Source organism: Triticum dicoccoides, chromosome 6B, assembly GCF_002162155.2.
Source record: "Triticum dicoccoides isolate Atlit2015 ecotype Zavitan chromosome 6B, WEW_v2.0, whole genome shotgun sequence".
NCBI lineage: Eukaryota > Viridiplantae > Streptophyta > Magnoliopsida > Poales > Poaceae > Triticum > Triticum dicoccoides.
Genome location: NC_041391.1, coordinates 709,604,090 through 709,612,138, shown reverse-complemented (window position 1 = coordinate 709,612,138; position 8,049 = coordinate 709,604,090).

The window sequence follows — 8,049 nt, the reverse complement described above, 5'->3', positions numbered from 1 at the left end:
ACGCTTCCGCTTACGGTCTACGAGGGTACGTGGACAACACTCTCCCCTCTCGTTGCTATGCCATCACCATGATCTTGCGTGTGCGTAGGATTTTTTTTTTTGAAATTACTACGTTCCCCAACAGTTGCATCCGAGCCTAGGTTTTATGCGTTGATGTTATATGCACGAGTAGAACACAAGTGAGTTGTGGGCGATACAAGTCATACTGCTTACCAGCATGTCATACTTTGGTTCGGCGGTATTGTGAGATGAAGCGGCTCGGACCGACATTACGCGTACGCTTACGCGAGACTGGTTTCACCGTTACGAGCACTCGTGCTTAAAGGTGGCTGGCGGGTGTCTGTCTCTCTCACTTTAGCTGAATCGAGTGTGGCTACGCCCAGTCCTTGCGAATGTTAAAACAACACCAACTTCACGAACTATCGTTGTGGTTTTTATGCGTAGGTAAGAACGATTCTTGCTAAAGCCCGTAGCAGCCACGTAAAATTTGCAACAACAAAGTAGAGGACGTCTAACTTGTTTTTGCAGGGCATGTTGTGATGTGATATGGTCAAGACGTGATGCTATATTATATTGTATGAGATGATCATGTTTTGTAACCGAAGTTATCGGCAACTGGCAGGAGCCATATGGTTGTCGCTTTATTGTATGAAATGCAAACGCCCTCTAATTGCTTTACTTTATCTCTAAGCGGTAGCGATAGTCGTAGAAGCAATAGATGGCGTAACGACAACGATGCTACGATGGAGATCAAGGTGTCACGCCGGTGACGATGGTGATCATGACGGTGCTTCGAAGATGGAGATCACAAGCACAAGATGATGATAGTCATATCATATCACTTATATTGATTGCATGTGATGTTTATCCTTTATGCATCTTATCTTGCTTTGATTGACGGTAGCATTTTAAGATGATCTCTCACTAATAATCAAGAAGTGTTCTCCCTGAGTATGCACCGTTGCCAAAGTTCTTCGTGCTGAGACACCACGTGATGATCGGGTGTGATAGGCTCTACGTTCAAATACAACGGGTGCAAAACAGTTGCACACGCGGAATACTCAGGTCATACTTGACGAGCCTAGCATATATAGATATGGCCTCGGAACACGGAGACCGAAAGGTCGAGCGTGAATCATATAGTAGATATGATCAACATAGTGATGTTCACCATTGAAACTACTCCATCTCACGTGATGATCGGACATGGTTTAGTTGATTTGGATCACGTGATCACTTAGATGACTAAAGAGATGTCTGTCTAAGTGGGAGTTCTTAAGTAATATGATTAATTGAACTTAAATTTATCATGAAACTTAGTACCTGATAGTATTTTGCTTGTCTATGTTTGTTTGTAGATAGATGGCTCGTGCTGTTGTTCCGTTGAATTTTAATGCGTTCCTTGAGAAAGCAAAGTTGAAACATGATGGTAGCAATTACACGGACTGGGTCCGTAACCTGAGGATTATCCTCATTGCTACCCAGAAAAGTTACGTCCTGGAAGCACCGCTGGGTGCCAGGCCTGCTGCTGATGCAACTGACAACGTTAAGAACGTCTGGCAGAGCAAAGCTGATGACTACTCGATAGTTCAGTGTGCCATGCTTTACGGCTTAGAACCGGGTCTTCAACGATGTTTTGAACGTCATGGGGCATATGAGATGTTCCAGGAGTTGAAGTTAATATTTCAAGCAAATGCCCGGATTGAGAGATATGAAGTCTCCAATAAGTTCTACAGCTGCAAGATGGAGGAGAATAGTTCTGTCAGTGAACACATACTCAAAATGTCTGGGTATAATAATCACTTGATTCAACTGGGAGTTAATCTTCCTGATGATAGTGTCATTGACAGAATTCTTCAATCACTGCCACCAAGCTACAAGAGCTTCGTGATGAACTATAATATGCAAGGGATGAACAAGACTATTCTCGAGCTCTTCGCGATGCTAAAAGCCGCGGAGGTAGAAATCAAGAAGGAGCATCAAGTGTTGATGGTTAACAAGACCACCAGTTTCAATAAAAAGGGCAAAGGGAAGAAGAAGGGGAACTTCAAAAAGAACAGCAAGCAAGTTGCTGCTCAAGAGAAGAAACCCAAGTCTGGACCTAAGCCTAAAACTGAGTGCTTCTACTGCAAGCAGACTCGACACTGGAAGCGGAACTGCCCCAAGTATTTGGCGGATAAGAAGGATGGCAAAGTGAACAAAGGTATATGTGATATACATGTTATTGATGTGTACCTTACTAATGCTCGCAGTAGCACCTGGGTATTTGATACTGGTTCTGTTGCTAATATTTGCAACTCGAAACAGGGACTACGGATTAAGCGAAGATTGGCTAAGGACGAGGTGACGATGCGCGTGGGAAATGGTTCCAAAGTCGATGTGATCGCGGTCGGCACACTACCTCTACATCTACCATCGGGATTAGTTTTAGACCTAAATAATTGTTATTTGGTGCCAGCGTTAAGCATGAACATTATATCTGGATCTTCTTTGATGCGAGACGGTTATTCATTTAAATCAGAGAATAAGGGTTGTTCTATTTATATGAGTAATATCTGTTATGGTCATGCACCCTTGAAGAGTGGTCTATTTTTATTAAATCTCGATAGTAGTGATACACATATTCATAGTGTTGAAACCAAAAGATGCAGAGTTAATAATGATAGTGCAACTTATTTGTGGCACTGCCGTTTAGGTCATATCGGTGTAAAGCGCATGAAGAAACTCCATACTGATGGGATTTTGGAATCACTTGATTATGAATCACTTGGTACTTGCGAACCGTGCCTCATGGGCAAGATGACTAAAACGCCGTTCTCCGGAACTATGGAGCGAGCAACTGATTTGTTGGAAATCATACATACTGATGTTTGTGGTCCAATGAATGTTGAGGCTCGCGGCGGATATCGTTATTTTCTCACCTTCACGAGATGATTTGAGCAGATATGGGTATATCTACTTGATGAAACACAAGTCTGAAACATTTGAAAAGTTCAAAGAATTTCAGAGTGAAGTAGAAAATCATCGTAACAGGAAAATAAAATTTCTACGATCTGATCGTGGAGGAGAATATTTGAGTTACGAGTTTGGTCTACACTTGAAACAACACGGAATAGTTTCGCAACTCGCGCCACCCGAAACACCACAACGAAATGGTGTGTCTGAACGTCGTAATCGTACTTTACTAGATATGGTGCGATCTATGATGTCTCTTACTGATTTACCGCTATCGTTTTGGGGTTATGCTTTAGAGACGGCCGCATTCACATTAAATAGGGCACCATCAAAATCCGTTAAGACGACGCCTTATGAACTGTGATTTGGCAAGAAACCAAAGTTGTCGTTTCTTAAAGTTTGGGGCTGCGATGCTTATGTGAAGAAACTTCAACCAGAAAAGCTCGAACCTAAATCGGAGAAATGTGTCTTCATAGGATACCCAAAAGAGACTATTGGGTACACCTTCTATCACAGATCTGAGGGCAAGATTTTCGTTGCTAAAATCGGATCCTTTCTAGAGAAGGAGTTTCTCTCGAAAGAAGTGAGTGGGAGGAAAGTAGAACTTGATGAGATAACTGTATCTACTCCCTTATTGGAAAGTAGTTCATCACAAGAACCGGTTCCTGTGACAACTACACCAATTAGTGTGGAAGCTAATGATATTGATCATGAAACTTCAGATCAAGTTTCTACTGAACCTCGTAGGTCTACCAGAATAAGATCCGCACCAGAGTGGTACGATAATCCAATTCTGGAAGTCATGTTGCTTGACCATGATGAACCTACGAACTATGAGGAAGCGATGATGAGCCCAGATTCCGCAAAATGGCTAGAGGCCATGAAATCTGAGATGGGATCCATGTATGAAAACAAAGTATGGACTTTGGTTGACTTGCCCGATGATCGGCAAGCCATTGAGAATAAATGGATTTTTAAGAAGAAGACTGACGCTGATGGTAATATAACTGTCTATAAAGCTCGACTTGTTGCGAAAGGTTTTCGACAAGTTCAAGGGGCTGACTACGATGAGACTTTCTCACCCGTAGCGATGCTTAAGTCTGTCCGAATCATGTTAGCTATTGCTGCATTTCATAATTATGAAATTTGGCAAATGGATGTCAAAACTGCATTCTTGAATGGATTTCTGGAAGAAGAGTTGTATATGATGCAGCCAGAAGGTTTTGTAGATCCAAAAGGTGCTAACAAAGTGTGCAAGCTTCAGCGTTCCATTTATGGACTGGTGCAAGCATCTCGGAGTTGGAATAAACGCTTTGATAGTGTGATCAAAGCATATGGTTTTATACAGACTTTTGGAGAAGCCTGTATTTACAAGAAAGTGAGTGGGAGCTCTGTAGCATTTCTGATATTATATGTAGATGACATATTATTAATTGGAAATGATATAGAATTTCTGGATAGCATAAAGGGATACTTGAATAAAAGTTTTTCAATGAAAGACCTCGGTGAAGCTGCTTACATATTGGGCATCAAGATCTATAGAGATAGATCAAGATGCTTAATAGGACTTTCACAAAGCACATACCTTGATAAAATTTTGAAAAAGTTCAAAATGGATCAGGCAAAGAAAGGGTTCTTGTCCGTACTACAAGGTGTGAAGTTGAGTCAAACTCAATGCCCGACCACAGCAGAAGATAGAGAGAAAATGAAAGATGTTCCCTATGCTTCAGCCATAGGCTCTATCATGTATGCAATGTTGTGTACCAAACCTGACGTATGCTTAGCAATAAGCTTGGCAGGAAGGTACCAAAGTAATCCAGGAGGGGATCACTGGACAGCGGTCAAGAATTGTATTAAGTGGGAGACTGAAGGAAATATGCCCTAGAGGCAATAATAAAGTTATTATTTATTTCCTCATATCATGATAAATGTTTATTATTCATGCTAGAATTGTATTAACCGAAAACATGATACATGTGTGAATACATAGACAAACATATAGTCACTAGTATGCCTCTACTTGACTAGCTCGTTAATCAAAGATGGTTATGTTTCCTAACCATAGACATGTGTTGTCATTTGATTAATGGGATCACATCATTAGGAGAATGATGTGATTGACATGACCCATTCCGTTAGCCTAGCACTTGATCGTTTAGTATATTGCTATTGCTTTCTTCACGACTTATACATGTTCCTGTAACTATGAGAATTATGCAATTCCCGTTTACCGGAGGAACACTTTGGGTACTACCAAACGTCACAACGTAACTGGGTGATTATAAAGGAGTACTACAGGTGTCTCCGGAGGTACATGTTGAGTTGGCGTATTTCGAGATTAGGTTTTGTCACTCCGATTGTCGAAGAGGTATCTCTGGGCCCTCTCGGTAATGCACATCATTATAAGCCTTGCAAGCAATGTGACCAAATGAGTTGGTTACGGGATGATGCATTACGGAACGAGTAAAGAGACTTGCCGGTAACGAGATTGAACTAGGTATTGGATACCGACGATCAAATCTCGGGCAAGTAACATACCGATGACAAAGGGAACAACGTATGTTGTTATGCGGTTTGACCGATAAAGATCTTCGTAGAATATGTAGGAACCAATATGGGAATCCAGGTTCCGCTATTGGTTATTGACCGAGAATAGTTCTAGGTCATGTCTACATAGTTCTCGAACCCGTAGGGTCCGCACGCTTAACGTTATGATGACAGTTTTATTATGAGTTTATAAGTTTTGATGTATCGAAGTTTGTTCGGAGTTCCGGATGTGATCACGGACATGACGAGGAGTCTCGAAATGGTTGAGACATAAAGATTGATATATTGGAAGCCTATGTTTGGACATCGGAAAGGTTCCGGGTGAAATCGGGATTTTACCGGAACACCGGGGGGTTACCGGAACCCTCCCGGGGGTTAATGGGCCTTAGTGGGCCATGAGGGAGAAGAGGAGGGCTGGCCAGGGCAGGCCGCGCGCCCCCTCCCCCCTTAGTCTGAATAGGACAAGGAAGGGGGGGGGCGCCCCCCTTTCCTCTTTCCCCTTCCCCCTTTCCTTCTCCACCAAGGCAAGAGGGGGGAGTCCTACTCCCGGTGGGAGTAGGACTCCTCTAGGCGCACCCCAAGGGGGCCGGCCGCACCTCTCCCTCCCTCCTTTATATACGGGGGCAGGGGGCACCCCATAACACACAAGTTGATCTATGGATCGTTCCTTAGCCGTGTGCGGTGCCCCCCTCCACCATATTCCACCTCGGTCATATCGTCGCGGAGTTTAGGCGAAGCCCTACGCCGGTAGAACATCATCATCGTCACCACGCCGTCGTGCTGACGGAACTCATCCCCGAAGCTTTGCTGGATCGGAGCCCGGGGATCGTCATCGAGCTGAACGTGTGCTGAACTCGGAGGTGCCGTACGTTCGGTACTTGGATCGGTCGGATCATGAAGACGTACGACTACATCAACCGCGTTGTGCTAACGCTTTCGCTTACGGTCTACGAGGGTACGTGGACAACACTCTCCCCTCTCGTTGCTATGCCATCACCATGATCTTGCGTGTGCGTAGGATTTTTTTTTGAAATTACTACGTTCCCCAACAGGCTGGTGCTGGCGGCGCCCCCGACGAACCTCTTCGCGCGGAGCAGGTCGTCTTCGGGTCTGCCTTGGAGGCGGGGTGGCCGGCGGCGCAGATCTTGGTGGCGCACGGCGGGGAGCGTGGTGGAGCGGTGGCGATGTGGAGCAAGGCGAGGGTGGCTGCAGAGAGGCGATGGAGGTCGGGGTGCTGGCGCTAGTGGGTGGCAGCGGTGCAAGCCCTCTGCCATGGAGGTGGCGGCGCTGTGGAGGCCCAGCCAAGTAGGGTTCCTGGCGGGCAGCGGGCGGCCGGCCGTCTCTGTGTGGTGGGCGGGCGGTGATGCCCCCAGAGGCGTTGGCGCTGGAGCGGTGGATGGAGGTGCGGTGCGGGTCAGATCCAGATCCAGTCTCGATTTGGGCCTGAAGCTGGTTCCTTCGCGTGGCAGTCCCCTGGTGTGGGTGAAGGTCGTCGTGGTGGTCCTGGCCCCTGCACGGCGTGGTTGGTGACTGCGGTTCCTCATCTGAGTTGTTGGTGCTTGTGGTGGCGCGCTCTCTCGGTAGTGCTGGTGTGGGAGGACCCGGCTGCGCAGCTTCATCGACAGGTTGCTGCAGTGACGGTGGTGTGAGGCTTCATGGATCGGCTACCCCAAACCTCGGAGGTGTGGATATGTGCAACATTACGGATGAAAATCCTGTCCGGCTTTGGTCGGGCCGGTAACGACGGCGCCTATGGGTGTCGTTTCCTTCCTTGAGGCGTCGCCGAGTGTGTTGCCATGTCCTAGCTTTCTTGGTGTTGGCCGTTGTCTCCGGGCGAAAGCCTTGAATCAGGGCAGGATTGGCACGATGGCGGCATCTTCGACGTCGTTCCTCTGTTGGGAGCATCGTGTCGGGAGACATGGCATGGAGTCCTGTGTTGCGCTACTCCGGTGCTCGCCGCTGCCCACGATTGTTCTTCTTCGGCGCAATGTACGGTCGTCGCGGGTGAATCCAAGATGGTGCCTTCTTCGAGTCGATCGAGTCCAGCCATCCTCTTGCCACCTTCCTTTTGGCATGAAGGGGGGATGGTGCGTCGACAAGGGAAGCTTGGCAGGAGCTACTGTTCTTCGGAGGTGACCGAGTCACTCGAGACGCGGCGAGGTTTTTCATTTTTGGGCAAGCTCCTTGCTTTGTAGTTGTGCGGTTGTTGGTGGCTGTCTTTGGACTAGGCGGATGTGGAGTGTGTGCTACACTCGCTGTTCACAGCAAGTGGTAGTCGTCTTGTACTTTCAATTCTCTTTTTCTATAAAGCTATGGTACGCAATTTGCGTACTCTTAAAAAAAATCATCACATGATTGTGGTGGTGTGGGTCGCAAAGCTTAAAACCCTTTTTTATAGTCTTTTTCCAATGTGTTGTTTGTATCGTTTTCCTCAGTTTTTATTTACTTTTTTCATGTACATGTGAATCATTATTTCTATACATGTTAAACATTTCTAAAATATAAAATTTACTTTTTCTAAATAAACAATTTTGATGTCTACATTTA